This window comes from Lithobates pipiens, unplaced genomic scaffold, assembly GCF_037356315.1.
Source record: "Lithobates pipiens isolate NorthernLeopardFrog02 unplaced genomic scaffold, aLitPip1_a1.2 Scaffold_8, whole genome shotgun sequence".
NCBI lineage: Eukaryota > Metazoa > Chordata > Amphibia > Anura > Ranidae > Lithobates > Lithobates pipiens.
In genome coordinates, this window is record NW_027507903.1 from 568,860,465 (window position 1) to 568,878,507 (window position 18,043).

At 47.2% G+C, this 18,043-nt stretch overlaps 8 non-coding genes across 8 annotated transcripts; 3 read left to right on the forward strand and 5 right to left on the reverse strand.

The window, feature by feature from the left end:
* Positions 1 to 3,607: 3,607 nt before the first annotated feature.
* Positions 3,608 to 3,680, reverse strand: TRNAM-CAU (transfer RNA methionine (anticodon CAU)). Its single transcript has one exon. It is a non-coding gene; the product is annotated as a tRNA-Met (tRNA).
* A 1,040-nt stretch (positions 3,681 to 4,720) lies between these two features.
* Positions 4,721 to 4,793, reverse strand: TRNAM-CAU (transfer RNA methionine (anticodon CAU)). Its single transcript has one exon. It is a non-coding gene; the product is annotated as a tRNA-Met (tRNA).
* Positions 4,794 to 4,913: 120 nt separating this feature from the next.
* TRNAE-UUC (transfer RNA glutamic acid (anticodon UUC)) lies at positions 4,914 to 4,985 on the forward strand. Its single transcript has one exon. It is a non-coding gene; the product is annotated as a tRNA-Glu (tRNA).
* Positions 4,986 to 9,172: 4,187 nt separating this feature from the next.
* TRNAI-UAU (transfer RNA isoleucine (anticodon UAU)) lies at positions 9,173 to 9,245 on the reverse strand. Its single transcript has one exon. It is a non-coding gene; the product is annotated as a tRNA-Ile (tRNA).
* A 3,266-nt stretch (positions 9,246 to 12,511) lies between these two features.
* On the reverse strand, positions 12,512 to 12,584 carry TRNAI-UAU (transfer RNA isoleucine (anticodon UAU)). The gene has a single exon. It is a non-coding gene; the product is annotated as a tRNA-Ile (tRNA).
* Positions 12,585 to 13,624: 1,040 nt separating this feature from the next.
* On the reverse strand, positions 13,625 to 13,697 carry TRNAM-CAU (transfer RNA methionine (anticodon CAU)). The gene has a single exon. It is a non-coding gene; the product is annotated as a tRNA-Met (tRNA).
* Positions 13,698 to 14,916: 1,219 nt separating this feature from the next.
* TRNAE-UUC (transfer RNA glutamic acid (anticodon UUC)) lies at positions 14,917 to 14,988 on the forward strand. Its single transcript has one exon. It is a non-coding gene; the product is annotated as a tRNA-Glu (tRNA).
* Positions 14,989 to 16,029: 1,041 nt separating this feature from the next.
* On the forward strand, positions 16,030 to 16,101 carry TRNAE-UUC (transfer RNA glutamic acid (anticodon UUC)). The gene has a single exon. It is a non-coding gene; the product is annotated as a tRNA-Glu (tRNA).
* Positions 16,102 to 18,043: the final 1,942 nt, after the last annotated feature.

Below are 18,043 nucleotides of genomic sequence, written 5' to 3' on the forward strand. Positions count from 1 at the left end.
GCTGCTGACAATAGCGTTGCCATCTGCAATCTTTGCAGTCAACGCGTTAGTCGCGGTAAGCCCAATACTCACCTAGGGACGACCGCCTTAAGAAGGCACATGAGCAGCCATCACCGAGCCCAGTGGGAGCAACGGAACACACAAAGCCACACTGCAGGCTCTCACCGTCCAGCCTCGTCTTCTACTTCTCCTTCTCCTCTCTCCTCACAATTGTCCTCCACTCCACCTTCCATCACGCCAAGCTCACATTTTTCTGCAAAAAGGCAGGCTTCCGTGGGCCTAATGTTTGAGCGTAAAAAAATGATGACGCCGGATAACCCTCTTGCCCAACGGTTGGCGGCTGGCTTGTCAGAACTCATAGCCCGCCAACTACTGCCATATAAACTGGTGGACTCGGAGGCCTTTCGCAAATTTGTGGCCATTGGAACACCACAATGGAAGGTCCCAGGAAGGAAGTATTTCTCAGAGAAGGGCATCCCAGAGCTATATGGCCATGTTCAGCGGCAAGTGAATGTATCTCTGGCACACAGTGTCGGTGCCAAGATACATCTGACCACAGACACGTGGTCTAGCAAACACGGGCAGGGAAGGTATATCAGTTTTACTGCCCACTGGGTGAACCTTCTGACGGCCGTCAAGCATGTAACCCGTGGCACCCGTGTAGATTTGGTTTTACCGCCACGGATTGCATGCAGGCCTGACTCTTCTTCTCCTCCTCCTACTCCATCCTCCTCCCTCTCCTCCTCAGCTGCCTCCTCCTTTTCCGCTGCTAGCGTCTCTTCCACTGCACCGCCCAAGCTCCCCAGAACCTATTCCACATGCCAGGTGAGACGTTGCCATGCCGTGCTGCGTCTGTTGTGCCTGGAAGCAAAGAGCCACACTGGCCCGGCACTCCTTTCAGCTTTGCGTTCACAGGCAGATGAGTGGCTAACACCGCTCAATTTGACAGTTGGTAAAGTGGTGTGTGACAACGGTGCCAATCTGCTTAGCGCATTGAAACAGGGCAAAATCACGCACGTGCCGTGCATGGCACACGTCTTAAACTTGGTCGTGCAGCGATTCCTTGTCAAATACCCTGGGGTCCAGGACATCTTGCGGCAGGCAAGGAAAATCTCGGCCCATTTCAGAAGATCTTACACGGCCATGGCTCGCCTTGCTGACATTCAGCGGCGACACCATCTGCCGGTCAGACGTCTTATTTGCGATTGCCCGACGCGATGGAACTCAACCTTCTATATGCTTGATAGGCTGCTCCAGCAGAAACGTGCAGTTAACGTCTACCTGTATGAACTCTGCGAAAGAAACGGTTCTGGGGAGCTGGGTTTTTTTTCACCGCGCCAGTGGCTGCTCATGCGCGACACATGCAGACTTCTGCGGCCATTTGAGGAGATCACCAAACTGGTCAGTCGCAGCCATGGCGCCATCAGTGACATGGTACCTTATGCCTTCTTTCTGGAGCGTGCATTGCGTCGTGTCATTGATCAGGCTGTGGAGGAGCAGGAGCGGGAAGATGAGGAAGTCGCAATGCTGGATGAATTCCCAGGGGGGGCTACTCTATCTGAGACAAGTCAACAACAGGAGTCTGATGAGGAGTCAGAGGAGGATGGTGCCGGGGCGGATGAGCAGGAGCAAGAAGAGCATGCTTTAAACCTTTCTGGGATCCCTGTTGTGCGAGGATGGGGAGAGGAGAATGAAGAGGACGACATTATCCTGGATGATGAGCAGGAGCCAGGCCACCACACCGCTTCCACTTTAGTGCAAATGGGGGCCTTCATGCTCCAGTGTTTTAATAGGGACCCCCGTATAAAAAGCATGAGGGTCAAGGACCAGTACTGGGTGGCAACGTACTTAGACCCCCGGTACAAACACAAAATGGCGGAAATGTTACCGCCGTCGCAGAGGGCTGTCAGAATGCAGCACTTCCAGGCCTTGCTTCGAGAAATGCTGCATTCTGCTTTTGCGTGCGCTGGCAGAGGAGCAATTCCCACTCCCAGAGAAGGATTTGCGGGTACCAATCCAACAGCGCCTGCAAGAAGAGGCCGGTTTGAAGATGTGTTGGTGACTTCGGATATGAGGTCATTCTTTCAGCCGACCCATCGACAGGTGTCATCCGGATCCAGCATCAGGGAACGCCTAGACCGTCAGGTGTCCGACTACATTGGGTTAACGGCCGATGTGGACGCTCTGAGGAGTGATGAACCCCTAGACTACTGGGTGGGCAGGCTTGACCTCTGGCCAGAGCTTGCCCAATTTGCAATCGAACTGTTGGCTTGCCCCTCATCCAGTGTCCTGTCCGAAAGGACGTTCAGCGCAGCAGGGGGGATTGTGACCGATAAGCGTACTCGCCTAGCTCACCACAGTGTTAACTACCTCACATTTCTAAAAATGAATGAGGCATGGATCTCGGAGGAATTCAACACATGTGATCAGTAGACCATGTATATGTCTATAAACAATTTTTGGAATCAAGCACACAGACCTTCTTAATTCATTTGGCTCACTTCCCTGACCCAAAAAAGCACACCGTACTATATGCCCCTACCCTCCTCTTTGAAGAGGTTGAGCGGTGTCATATTTCTACTGGGGCTGCTTATTATGAGGGGTTCCCACCATCCCTGTGCTGTGCTGACTTCCTCCTGGGTGTTCTTATTATGAGGGGCTCCCACCATCCCTGTGCTGTGCTGACTTCCTCCTGGGGGTTCTTATTATGAGGGGATCACACCATCCCTGTGCTGTGCTGACTTCCTCCTGGGGCTGCTTACGGTGCTGCTGTCAGCGCTGTATGTCACGGAGCTGCTGTCAGCGCTGTATGTCACGGAGCTGCTGTCAGCGCTGTATGTCACGGAGCTGCTGTCAGCGCTGTATGTCACGGAGCTGCTGTCAGCGCTGTATGTCACGGAGCTGCTGTCAGCGCTGTATGTCACGGAGCTGCTGTCAGCGCTGTATGTCACGGAGCTGCTGTCAGCGCTGTATGTCACGGAGCTGCTGTCAGCGCTGTATGTCACGGAGCTGCTGTCAGCGCTGTATGTCACGGTGCTGCTGTCAGCGCTGTATGTCACGGAGCTGCTGTCAGCGCTGTATGTCACGGAGCTGCTGTCAGCGCTGTATGTCACGGAGCTGCTGTCAGCGCTGTATGTCACGGTGCTGATGTCAGTGCTCTGTATTACGGTGCTGCTGTCAGTGCTCTGTATCTCCTGCACCCTCTTGTTTGCCTACCCTGGTCCCTGACCTTCCCTCTCCTCCATTGCCTTCATTAGCTCCATAGTCCTGAATTGTCAGAACAATTTCCCAAATAAAAAAAAAATGCTTGTAGTTATCGATCCCAAATTCACCTCATACATGTATTATGCTATTGTCCAGGTGGTGGGACTACGTGCTACCCCCTAATAATTACCCCGTGGCCGCAAATTCGACCTAAAGGTTTGCGAAATTCGCCTCCCATTGAAGTCAATGGAGCCCGCGGCGAACGGTCGTTTTCGCGAACGTTTGTGTCCGTTCGCGTTTCGCGTTCGCGAAACGTCCCGTCGGAAGTTCGTCCATCACTAATGAAGAGTAGTGTTTTTCATAGATTAAGGACCCCAAGGCTCACAAAATGGTTAGAGAATAGTGCCCCGTGTGAGGATCGAACTCACGACCTTCAGATTATGAGACTGACGCGCTACCTGCTGCGCTAACGAGGCCAATTAGTGAAATTGATATGTGTGTCATAGCTGGCCACCATACTTGGAAGCTGATGGCGGTGGCACATCTTTTTTTCCCTTTGGTTTTCTCTATTTTTCTCAAAACAAGGCAGTTAGTTTTCCCATATGGTCTAGCGGTTAGGATTCCTGGTTTTCACCCAGGCGGCCTGGGTTCGACTCCCGGTATGGGAAATGCAAGTCCTTTTAACGACCCGCACACTCCTAGTGCTGAAACCTCAAAGCTGTTTTTCCATTGTAACCTCCAATCATTCCCTTGTTGTCAAAGTACCAAGGGTCAAAGCCAGGGATGCAGACAAGACAGGTCAAGCCGGGTCAGGACAGGAAATGAAATACTATCAGGAACACAGGAACTCACAGGGCAAGCTGAAGTTCATCCAGCAACTAATGGCTCATGCACGCGCTTTGGCGTACGTATATGCGCACTGGCACATGAATTTTCACACATGAATAATATCAGGATCACAGGAACTCACAGGGGAAGCTGAAGATCATCCAGAAACTAATGGCTTATGCTGCTAGCTTTAAATAGGCCACTGGGCACCAGAAATTGTCACGCATTGTGTGCGCTTTGGCGTACGCACATGCGTACTAGCACATGAAGTTTCTCGGCCGTTCTCGCTCTTCTGCACATTTGCATTGGCAAATATCTATGTGCCAATCTTCTGCAAACCATTCTCTGACAGAGACATCATCTTTTTTTTCCACACCTTTGAAAAAGCCCTTTTGAATTCCTCGGTGCTTTGTTCTTTCTGTGTGATGAAACTAAGGGAAGCATGTCACATAGATGGAAAATGCCTCTGTTGTTCCAGGATGAGTAGACATTGTATCTTGCAAGGTCTGTTGGATGCAGAGCTAAAGATTTTAGCTGGGTGGAATATGGTGGAAGGCAAAAGAGCACTGAAAGCTTGATCTTCCGGTCAATGTTCCATCCATATGGTTTCCTACAAGACCTAAGGGATGAAGAGTAGTGTTTTTCATAGATTAAGGACCCCAAGGCTCACAAAATGGTTAGAGAGTAGTGCCCCGTGTGAGGATCGAACTCACGACCTTCAGATTATGAGACTGACGCGCTACCTGCTGCGCTAACGAGGCCAATTAGTGAAAGTGATATGTATGTCATAGCTGGCCACCATACTTGGAAGCTGATGGCGGTGGCACATCTTTTTTTCCCTTTGGTTTTCTCTATTTTTCTCAAAATAAGGCAGCTAGTTTTCCCATATGGTCTAGCGGTTAGGATTCCTGGTTTTCACCCAGGCGGCCCGGGTTCGACTCCCGGTATGGGAAATGCAAGTCCTTTTAACGACCCGCACACTCCTAGTGCTGAAACCTCAAAGCTGTTTTTCCATTGTAACCTCCAATCATTCCCTTGTTGTCAAAGTACCAAGGGTCAAAGCCAGGGATGCAGACAAGACAGGTCAAGCCGGGTCAGGACAGGAAATGAAATACTATCAGGAACACAGGAACTCACAGGGCAAGCTGAAGTTCATCCAGCAACTAATGGCTCATGCACCCGCTTTGGCGTACGTATATGCGCACTGGCACATGAATTTTCACACATGAATAATATCAGGATCACAGGAACTCACAGGGGAAGCTGAAGATCATCCAGCAACTAATGGCTTATGCTGCTAGCTTTAAATAGGCCACTGGGCACCAGAAATTGTCACGCATTGTGTGCGCTTTGGCGTACGCACATGCGTACTAGCACATGAAGTTTCTCGGCCATTCTCGCTCTTCTGCACATTTGCATTGGCAAATATCTATGTGCCAATCTTCTGCAAACCATTCTCTGACAGAGACATCATCTTTTTTTTCCACACCTTTGAAAAAGCCCTTTTGAATTCCTCGGTGCTTTGTTCTTTCTGTGTGATGAAACTAAGGGAAGCATGTCACATAGATGGAAAATGCCTCTGTTGTTCCAGGATGAGTAGACATTGTATCTTGCAAGGTCTGTTGGATGCAGAGCTAAAGATTTTAGCTGGGTGGAATATGGTGGAAGGCAAAAGAGCACTGAAAGCTTGATCTTCTGGTCAATGTTCCATCCATATGGTTTCCTACAAGACCTAAGGGATGAAGAGTAGTGTTTTTCATAGATTAAGGACCCCAAGGCTCACAAAATGGTTAGAGAGTAGTGCCCCGTGTGAGGATCGAACTCATGACCTTCAGATTATGAGACTGACGCGCTACCTGCTGCGCTAACGAGGCCAATTAGCGAAAGTGATATGTGTGTCATAGCTGGCCACCATACTTGGAAGCTGATGGCGGTGGCACATCTTTTTTTCCCTTTGGTTTTCTCTATTTTTCTCAAAACAAGGCAGCTAGTTTTCCCATATGGTCTAGCGGTTAGGATTCCTGGTTTTCACCCAGGCGGCCCGGGTTCCACTCCCGGTATGGGATATGCAAGTCCTTTTAACGACCCACACACTGCTAGTGCTGAAACCTCAAAGCTGTTTTTCCATTGTAACCTCCAATCATTCCCTTGTTGTCAAAGTACCAAGGGTCAAAGCCAGGGATGCAGACAAGACAGGTCAAGCCGGGTCAGGACAGGAAATGAAATACTATCAGGAACACAGGAACTCACAGGGCAAGCTGAAGTTCATCCAGCAACTAATGGCTCATGCACCCGCTTTGGCGTACGTATATGCGCACTGGCACATGAATTTTCACACATGAATAATATCAGGATCACAGGAACTCACAGGGGAAGCTGAAGATCATCCAGCAACTAATGGCTTATGCTGCTAGCTTTAAATAGGCCACTGGGCACCTGAAATTGTCACGCATTGTGTGCGCTTTGGCGTACGCACATGCGTACTAGCACATGAAGTTTCTCGGCCGTTCTCGCTCTTCTGCACATTTGCATTGGCAAATATCTATGTGCCAATCTTCTGCAAACCATTCTCTGACAGAGACATCATCTTTTTTTTCCACACCTTTGAAAAAGCCCTTTTGAATTCCTCGGTGCTTTGTTCTTTCTGTGTGATGAAACTAAGGGAAGCATGTCACATAGATGGAAAATGCCTCTGTTGTTCCAGGATGAGTAGACATTGTATCTTGCAAGGTCTGTTGGATGCAGAGCTAAAGATTTTAGCTGGGTGGAATATGGTGGAAGGCAAAAGAGCACTGAAAGCTTGATCTTCCGGTCAATTTTCCATCCATATGGTTTCCTACAAGACCTAAGGGATGAAGAGTAGTGTTTTTCATAGATTAAGGACCCCAAGGCTCACAAAATGGTTAGAGAGTAGTGCCCCGTGTGAGGATCGAACTCATGACCTTCAGATTATGAGACTGACGCGCTACCTGCTGCGCTAACGAGGCCAATTAGCGAAAGTGATATGTGTGTCATAGCTGGCCACCATACTTGGAAGCTGATGGCGGTGGCACATCTTTTTTTCCCTTTGGTTTTCTCTATTTTTCTCAAAACAAGGCAGCTAGTTTTCCCATATGGTCTAGCGGTTAGGATTCCTGGTTTTCACCCAGGCGGCCCGGGTTCCACTCCCGGTATGGGATATGCAAGTCCTTTTAACGACCCACACACTCCTAGTGCTGAAACCTCAAAGCTGTTTTTCCATTGTAACCTCCAATCATTCCCTTGTTGTCAAAGTACCAAGGGTCAAAGCCAGGGATGCAGACAAGACAGGTCAAGCCGGGTCAGGACAGGAAATGAAATACTATCAGGAACACAGGAACTCACAGGGCAAGCTGAAGTTCATCCAGCAACTAATGGCTCATGCACCCGCTTTGGCGTACGTATATGCGCACTGGCACATGAATTTTCACACATGAATAATATCAGGATCACAGGAACTCACAGGGGAAGCTGAAGATCATCCAGCAACTAATGGCTTATGCTGCTAGCTTTAAATAGGCCACTGGGCACCAGAAATTGTCACGCATTGTGTGCGCTTTGGCGTACGCACATGCGTACTAGCACATGAAGTTTCTCGGCCATTCTCGCTCTTCTGCACATTTGCATTGGCAAATATCTATGTGCCAATCTTCTGCAAACCATTCTCTGACAGAGACATCATCTTTTTTTTCCACACCTTTGAAAAAGCCCTTTTGAATTCCTCGGTGCTTTGTTCTTTCTGTGTGATGAAACTAAGGGAAGCATGTCACATAGATGGAAAATGCCTCTGTTGTTCCAGGATGAGTAGACATTGTATCTTGCAAGGTCTGTTGGATGCAGAGCTAAAGATTTTAGCTGGGTGGAATATGGTGGAAGGCAAAAGAGCACTGAAAGCTTGATCTTCTGGTCAATGTTCCATCCATATGGTTTCCTACAAGACCTAAGGGATGAAGAGTAGTGTTTTTCATAGATTAAGGACCCCAAGGCTCACAAAATGGTTAGAGAGTAGTGCCCCGTGTGAGGATCGAACTCATGACCTTCAGATTATGAGACTGACGCGCTACCTGCTGCGCTAACGAGGCCAATTAGCGAAAGTGATATGTGTGTCATAGCTGGCCACCATACTTGGAAGCTGATGGCGGTGGCACATCTTTTTTTCCCTTTGGTTTTCTCTATTTTTCTCAAAACAAGGCAGCTAGTTTTCCCATATGGTCTAGCGGTTAGGATTCCTGGTTTTCACCCAGGCGGCCCGGGTTCCACTCCCGGTATGGGATATGCAAGTCCTTTTAACGACCCACACACTGCTAGTGCTGAAACCTCAAAGCTGTTTTTCCATTGTAACCTCCAATCATTCCCTTGTTGTCAAAGTACCAAGGGTCAAAGCCAGGGATGCAGACAAGACAGGTCAAGCCGGGTCAGGACAGGAAATGAAATACTATCAGGAACACAGGAACTCACAGGGCAAGCTGAAGTTCATCCAGCAACTAATGGCTCATGCACCCGCTTTGGCGTACGTATATGCGCACTGGCACATGAATTTTCACACATGAATAATATCAGGATCACAGGAACTCACAGGGGAAGCTGAAGATCATCCAGCAACTAATGGCTTATGCTGCTAGCTTTAAATAGGCCACTGGGCACCAGAAATTGTCACGCATTGTGTGCGCTTTGGCGTACGCACATGCGTACTAGCACATGAAGTTTCTCGGCCATTCTCGCTCTTCTGCACATTTGCATTGGCAAATATCTATGTGCCAATCTTCTGCAAACCATTCTCTGACAGAGACATCATCTTTTTTTTCCACACCTTTGAAAAAGCCCTTTTGAATTCCTCGGTGCTTTGTTCTTTCTGTGTGATGAAACTAAGGGAAGCATGTCACATAGATGGAAAATGCCTCTGTTGTTCCAGGATGAGTAGACATTGTATCTTGCAAGGTCTGTTGGATGCAGAGCTAAAGATTTTAGCTGGGTGGAATATGGTGGAAGGCAAAAGAGCACTGAAAGCTTGATCTTCCGGTCAATTTTCCATCCATATGGATTCCTACAAGACCTAAGGGATGAAGAGTAGTGTTTTTCATAGATTAAGGACCCCAAGGCTCACAAAATGGTTAGAGAGTAGTGCCCCGTGTGAGGATCGAACTCACGACCTTCAGATTATAAGACTGACGCGCTACCTGCTGCGCTAACAAGGCCAATTAGTGAAAGTGATATGTGTGTTATAGCTGGCCACCATACTTGGAAGCTGATGGCGGTGGCACATCTTTTTTTTCCTTTGGTTTTCTCTATTTTTCTCAAAACAAGGCAGCTAGTCTTCCCATATGGTCTAGCGGTTAGGATTCCTGGTTTTCACCCAGGCGGCCCGGTTTTGACTCCCGGTATGGGAAATGCCAGTCCTTTTAACGACCCGCACACTCCTAGTGCTGAAACCTCAAAGCTGTTTTTCCATTGTAACCTCCAATCATTCCCTTGTTGTCAAAGTACCAAGGGTCAAAGCCAGGGATGCAGACAAGACAGGTCAAGCCGGGTCAGGACAGGAAATGAAATACTATCAGGAACACAGGAACTCACAGGGCAAGCTGAAGTTCATCCAGCAACTAATGGCTCATGCAAGCGCTTTGGCGTACGTATATGCGCACTGGCACATGAATTTTCACACATGAATAATATCAGGATCACAGGAACTCACAGGGGAAGCTGAAGATCATCCAGCAACTAATGGCTTATGCTGCTAGCTTTAAATAGGCCACTGGGCACCAGAAATTGTCACGCATTGTGTACGCTTTGGCGTACGCACATGCGTACTAGCACATGAAGTTTCTCGGCCGTTCTCGCTCTTCTGCACATTTGCATTGGCAAATATCTATGTGCCAATCTTCTGCAAACCATTCTCTGACAGAGACATCATCTTTTTTTTCCACACCTTTGAAAAAGCCCTTTTGAATTCCTCGGTGCTTTGTTCTTTCTGTGTGATGAAACTTAGGGAAGCATGTCACATAGATGGAAAATGCCTCTGTTGTTCCAGGATGAGTAGACATTGTATCTTGCAAGGTCTGTTGGATGCAGAGCTAAAGATTTTAGCTGGGTGGAATATGGTGGAAGGCAAAAGAGCACTGAAAGCTTGATCTTCCGGTCAATTTTCCATCCATATGGTTTCCTACAAGACCTAAGGGATGAAGAGTAGTGTTTTTCATAGATTAAGGACCCCAAGGCTCACAAAATGGTTAGAGAGTAGTGCCCCGTGTGAGGATCGAACTCATGACCTTCAGATTATGAGACTGACGCGCTATCTGCTGCGCTAACGAGGCCAATTAGCGAAAGTGATATGTGTGTCATAGCTGGCCACCATACTTGGAAGCTGATGGCGGTGGCACATCTTTTTTTCCCTTTGGTTTTCTCTATTTTTCTCAAAACAAGGCAGCTAGTTTTCCCATATGGTCTAGCGGTTAGGATTCCTGGTTTTCACCCAGGCGGCCCGGGTTCCACTCCCGGTATGGGATATGCAAGTCCTTTTAACGACCCACACACTCCTAGTGCTGAAACCTCAAAGCTGTTTTTCCATTGTAACCTCCAATCATTCCCTTGTTGTCAAAGTACCAAGGGTCAAAGCCAGGGATGCAGACAAGACAGGTCAAGCCGGGTCAGGACAGGAAATGAAATACTATCAGGAACACAGGAACTCACAGGGCAAGCTGAAGTTCATCCAGCAACTAATGGCTCATGCACCCGCTTTGGCGTACGTATATGCGCACTGGCACATGAATTTTCACACATGAATAATATCAGGATCACAGGAACTCACAGGGGAAGCTGAAGATCATCCAGCAACTAATGGCTTATGCTGCTAGCTTTAAATAGGCCACTGGGCACCAGAAATTGTCACGCATTGTGTGCGCTTTGGCGTACGCACATGCGTACTAGCACATGAAGTTTCTCGGCCATTCTCGCTCTTCTGCACATTTGCATTGGCAAATATCTATGTGCCAATCTTCTGCAAACCATTCTCTGACAGAGACATCATCTTTTTTTTCCACACCTTTGAAAAAGCCCTTTTGAATTCCTCGGTGCTTTGTTCTTTCTGTGTGATGAAACTAAGGGAAGCATGTCACATAGATGGAAAATGCCTCTGTTGTTCCAGGATGAGTAGACATTGTATCTTGCAAGGTCTGTTGGATGCAGAGCTAAAGATTTTAGCTGGGTGGAATATGGTGGAAGGCAAAAGAGCACTGAAAGCTTGATCTTCTGGTCAATGTTCCATCCATATGGTTTCCTACAAGACCTAAGGGATGAAGAGTAGTGTTTTTCATAGATTAAGGACCCCAAGGCTCACAAAATGGTTAGAGAGTAGTGCCCCGTGTGAGGATCGAACTCATGACCTTCAGATTATGAGACTGACGCGCTACCTGCTGCGCTAACGAGGCCAATTAGCGAAAGTGATATGTGTGTCATAGCTGGCCACCATACTTGGAAGCTGATGGCGGTGGCACATCTTTTTTTCCCTTTGGTTTTCTCTATTTTTCTCAAAACAAGGCAGCTAGTTTTCCCATATGGTCTAGCGGTTAGGATTCCTGGTTTTCACCCAGGCGGCCCGGGTTCCACTCCCGGTATGGGATATGCAAGTCCTTTTAACGACCCACACACTGCTAGTGCTGAAACCTCAAAGCTGTTTTTCCATTGTAACCTCCAATCATTCCCTTGTTGTCAAAGTACCAAGGGTCAAAGCCAGGGATGCAGACAAGACAGGTCAAGCCGGGTCAGGACAGGAAATGAAATACTATCAGGAACACAGGAACTCACAGGGCAAGCTGAAGTTCATCCAGCAACTAATGGCTCATGCACCCGCTTTGGCGTACGTATATGCGCACTGGCACATGAATTTTCACACATGAATAATATCAGGATCACAGGAACTCACAGGGGAAGCTGAAGATCATCCAGCAACTAATGGCTTATGCTGCTAGCTTTAAATAGGCCACTGGGCACCAGAAATTGTCACGCATTGTGTGCGCTTTGGCGTACGCACATGCGTACTAGCACATGAAGTTTCTCGGCCATTCTCGCTCTTCTGCACATTTGCATTGGCAAATATCTATGTGCCAATCTTCTGCAAACCATTCTCTGACAGAGACATCATCTTTTTTTTCCACACCTTTGAAAAAGCCCTTTTGAATTCCTCGGTGCTTTGTTCTTTCTGTGTGATGAAACTAAGGGAAGCATGTCACATAGATGGAAAATGCCTCTGTTGTTCCAGGATGAGTAGACATTGTATCTTGCAAGGTCTGTTGGATGCAGAGCTAAAGATTTTAGCTGGGTGGAATATGGTGGAAGGCAAAAGAGCACTGAAAGCTTGATCTTCCGGTCAATTTTCCATCCATATGGATTCCTACAAGACCTAAGGGATGAAGAGTAGTGTTTTTCATAGATTAAGGACCCCAAGGCTCACAAAATGGTTAGAGAGTAGTGCCCCGTGTGAGGATCGAACTCACGACCTTCAGATTATAAGACTGACGCGCTACCTGCTGCGCTAACAAGGCCAATTAGTGAAAGTGATATGTGTGTTATAGCTGGCCACCATACTTGGAAGCTGATGGCGGTGGCACATCTTTTTTTTCCTTTGGTTTTCTCTATTTTTCTCAAAACAAGGCAGCTAGTCTTCCCATATGGTCTAGCGGTTAGGATTCCTGGTTTTCACCCAGGCGGCCCGGTTTTGACTCCCGGTATGGGAAATGCCAGTCCTTTTAACGACCCGCACACTCCTAGTGCTGAAACCTCAAAGCTGTTTTTCCATTGTAACCTCCAATCATTCCCTTGTTGTCAAAGTACCAAGGGTCAAAGCCAGGGATGCAGACAAGACAGGTCAAGCCGGGTCAGGACAGGAAATGAAATACTATCAGGAACACAGGAACTCACAGGGCAAGCTGAAGTTCATCCAGCAACTAATGGCTCATGCAAGCGCTTTGGCGTACGTATATGCGCACTGGCACATGAATTTTCACACATGAATAATATCAGGATCACAGGAACTCACAGGGGAAGCTGAAGATCATCCAGCAACTAATGGCTTATGCTGCTAGCTTTAAATAGGCCACTGGGCACCAGAAATTGTCACGCATTGTGTACGCTTTGGCGTACGCACATGCGTACTAGCACATGAAGTTTCTCGGCCGTTCTCGCTCTTCTGCACATTTGCATTGGCAAATATCTATGTGCCAATCTTCTGCAAACCATTCTCTGACAGAGACATCATCTTTTTTTTCCACACCTTTGAAAAAGCCCTTTTGAATTCCTCGGTGCTTTGTTCTTTCTGTGTGATGAAACTAAGGGAAGCATGTCACATAGATGGAAAATGCCTCTGTTGTTCCAGGATGAGTAGACATTGTATCTTGCAAGGTCTGTTGGATGCAGAGCTAAAGATTTTAGCTGGGTGGAATATGGTGGAAGGCAAAAGAGCATTGAAAGCTTGATCTTCCGGTCAATTTTCCATCTATATGTTTTCCTACAAGACCTAAGGGATGAAGAGTAGTGTTTTTCATAGATTAAGGACCCCAAGGCTCACAAAATGGTTAGAGAGTAGTGCCCCGTGTGAGGATCGAACTCACGACCTTCAGATTATGAGACTGACGCGCTACCTGCTGCGCTAACGAGGCCAATTAGTGAAAGTGATATGTGTGTCATAGCTGGCCACCATACTTGGAAGCTGATGGCGGTGGCACATCTTTTTTTCCCTTTGGTTTTCTCTATTTTTCTCAAAACAAGGCAGCTAGTTTTCCCATATGGTCTAGCGGTTAGGATTCCTGGTTTTCACCCAGGCGCCCCGGGTTTGACTCCCGGTATAGGAAATGCAAGTCCTTTTAACGACCCGCACACTCCTAGTGCTGAAACCTCAAAGCTGTTTTTCCATTGTAACCTCCAATCATTCCCTTGTTGTCAAAGTACCAAGGGTCAAAGCCAGGGATGCAGACAAGACAGGTCAAGCCGGGTCAGGACAGGAAATGAAATACTATCAGGAACACAGGAACTCACAGGGCAAGCTGAAGTTCATCCAGCAACTAATGGCTCATGCACGCGCTTTGGCGTACGTATATGTGCACTGGCACATGAATAATATCAGGATCACAGGAACTCACAGGGGAAGCTGAAGATCATCCAGCAACTAATGGCTTATGCTGCTAGCTTTAAATAGGCCACTGGGCACCAGAAATTGTCACGCATTGTGTGCGCTTTGGCGTACGCACATGCGTACTAGCACATGAAGTTTCTCGGCCGTTCTTGCTCTTCTGCACATTTGCATTGGCAAATATCTATGTGCCAATCTTCTGAAAACCATTCTCTGACAGAGACATCATCTTTTTTTTCCACACCTTTGAAAAAGCCCTTTTGAATTCCTCGGTGCTTTGTTCTTTCTGTGTGATGAAACTAAGGGAAGCATGTCACATAGATGGAAAATGCCTCTGTTGTTCCAGGATGAGTAGACATTGTATCTTGCAAGGTCTGTTGGATGCAGAGCTAAAGATTTTAGCTGGGTGGAATATGGTGGAAGGCAAAAGAGCACTGAAAGCTTGATCTTCCGGTCAATGTTCCATCCATATGGTTTCCTACAAGACCTAAGGGATGAAGAGTAGTGTTTTTCATAGATTAAGGACCCCAAGGCTCACAAAATGGTTAGAGAGTAGTGCCCCATGTGAGGATCGAACTCACGACCTTCAGATTATGAGACTGACGCGCTACCTGTTGCGCTAACGAGGCCAATTAGTGAAAGTGATATGTGTGTCATAGCTGGCCACCATACTTGGAAGCTGATGGCGGTGGCACATCTTTTTTTCCCTTTGGTTTTCTCTATTTTTCTCAAAACAAGGCAGCTAGTTTTCCCATATGGTCTAGCGGTTAGGATTCCTGGTTTTCACCCAGGCGGCCCGGGTTCGACTCCCGGTATGGGAAATGCAAGTCCTTTTAACGACCCGCACACTGCTAGTGCTGAAACCTCAAAGCTGTTTTTCCATTGTAACCTCCAATCATTCCCTTGTTGTCAAAGTACCAAGGGTCAAAGCCAGGGATGCAGACAAGACAGGTCAAGCCGGGTCAGGACAGGAAATGAAATACTATCAGGAACACAGGAACTCACAGGGCAAGCTGAAGTTCATCCAGCAACTAATGGCTCATGCACGCGCTTTGGCGTACGTATATGTGCACTGGCACATGAATTTTCACACATGAATAATATCAGGATCACAGGAACTCACAGGGGAAGCTCAAGATCATCCAGCAACTAATGGCTTATGTTGCTAGCTTTAAATAGGCCACTGGGCACCTGAAAATGTCACGCATTGTGTGCGCTTTGGCGTACGCACATGCGTACTAGCACATGAAGTTTCTCGGCCGTTCTCGCTCTTCTGCACATTTGCATTGGCAAATATCTATGTGCCAATCTTCTGCAAACCATTCTCTGACAGAGACATCATCTTTTTTTTCCACACCTTTGAAAAAGCCCTTTTGAATTCCTCGGTGCTTTGTTCTTTCTGTGTGATGAAACTAAGGGAAGCATGTCACATAGATGGAAAATGCCTCTGTTGTTCCAGGATGAGTAGACATTGTATCTTGCAAGGTCTGTTGGATGCAGAGCTAAAGATTTTAGCTGGGTGGAATATGGTGGAAGGCAAAAGAGCACTGAAAGCTTGATCTTCCGGTCAATGTTCCATCCATATGGTTTCCTACAAGACCTAAGGGATGAAGAGTAGTGTTTTTCATAGATTAAGGACCCCAAGGCTCACAAAATGGTTAGAGAGTAGTGCCCCGTGTGAGGATCGAACTCACGACCTTCAAATTATGAGACTGACGCGCTACCTGCTGCGCTAACGAGGCCAATGAGTGAAAGTGATATGTGTGTCATAGCTGGCCACCATACTTGGAAGCTGATGGCGGTGGCACATCTTTTTTTCCCTTTGGTTTCCTCTATTTTTCTCAAAACAAGGCAGCTAGTTTTCCCATATGGTCTAGCGGTTAGGATTCCTGGTTTTCACCCAGGCGGCCCGGGTTCGACTCCCGGTATGGGAAATGCAAGTCCTTTTAACGACCCGCACACTCCTAGTGCTGAAACCTCAAAGCTGTTTTTCCATTGTAACCTCCAATCATTCCCTTGTTGTCAAAGTACCAAGGGTCAAAGCCAGGGATGCAGACAAGACAGGTCAAGCCGGGTCAGGACAGGAAATGAAATACTATCAGGAACACAGGAACTCACAGGGCAAGCTGAAGTTCATCCAGCAACTAATGGCTCATGCAAGCGCTTTCGCGTACGTATATGCGCACTGACACATGAATAATATCAGGATCACAGGAACTCACAGGGGAAGCTGAAGATCATCCAGCAACTAATGGCTTATGCTGCTAGCTTTAAATAGGCCACTGGGCACCAGAAATTGTCACGCATTGTGTGCGCTTTGGCGTACGCACATGCGTACTAGCACATGAAGTTTCTCGGCCGTTCTCGCTCTTCTGCACATTTGCATTGGCAAATATCTATGTGCCAATCTTCTGCAAACCATTCTCTGACAGAGACATCATCTTTTTTTTCCACACCTTTGAAAAAGCCCTTTTGAATTCCTCGGTGCTTTGTTCTTTCTGTGTGATGAAACTAAGGGAAGCATGTCACATAGATGGAAAATGCCTCTGTTGTTCCAGGATGAGTAGACATTGTATCTTGCAAGGTCTGTTGGATGCAGAGCTAAAGATTTTAGCTGGGTGGAATATGGTGGAAGGCAAAAGAGCACTGAAAGCTTGATCTTCTGGTCAATGTTCCATCCATATGGTTTCCTACAAGACCTAAGGGATGAAGAGTAGTGTTTTTCATAGATTAAGGACCCCAAGGCTCACAAAATGGTTAGAGAGTAGTGCCCCGTGTGAGGATCGAACTCACAACCTTCAGATTATGAGACTGACGCGCTACCTGCTGCGCTAACGAGGCCAATTAGTGAAAGTGATATGTGTGTCATAGCTGGCCACCATACTTGGAAGCTGATGGCGGTGGCACATCTTTTTTTCCCTTTGGTTTTTCTCTATTTTTCTCAAAACAAGGCAGCTAGTTTTCCCATATGGTCTAGCGGTTAGGATTCCTGGTTTTCACCCAGGCGGCCCGGGTTTGACTCCCGGTATGGGAAATGCAAGTCCTTTTAACGACCCGCACACTCCTAGTGCTGAAACCTCAAAGCTGTTTTTCCATTGTAACCTCCAATCATTCCCTTGTTGTCAAAGTACCAAGGGTCAAAGCCAGGGATGCAGACAAGACAGGTCAAGCCGGGTCAGGACAGGAAATGAAATACTATCAGGAACACAGGAACTCACAGGGCAAGCTGAAGTTCATCCAGCAACTAATGGCTCATGCACGCGCTTTTGGCGTACGTATATGTGCACTGGCACATGAATTTTCACACATGAATAATATCAGGATCACAGGAACTCACAGGGGAAGCTGAAGATCATCCAGCAACCAATGGCTTATGCTGCTAGCTTTAAATAGGCCACTGGGCACCAGAAATTGTCACGCATTGTGTGCGCTTTGGCGTACGCACATGCGTACTAGCACATGAAGTTTCTCGGCCGTTCTCGCTCTTCTGCACATTTGCATTGGCAAATATCTATGTGCCAATCTTCTGCAAACCATTCTCTGACAGAGACATCATCTTTTTTTTCCACACCTTTGAAAAAGCCCTTTTGAATTCCTCGGTGCTTTGTTCTTTCTGTGTGATGAAACTAAGGGAAGCATGTCACATAGATGGAAAATGCCTCTGTTGTTCCAGGATGAGTAGACATTGTATCTTGCAAGGTCTGTTGGATGCAGAGCTAAAGATTTTAGCTGGGTGGAATATGGTGGAAGGCAAAAGAGCACTGAAAGCTTGATCTTCCGGTCAATGTTCCATCCATATGGTTTCCTACAAGACCTAAGGGATGAAGAGTAGTGTTTTTCATAGATTAAGGACCCCAAGGCTCACAAAATGGTTAG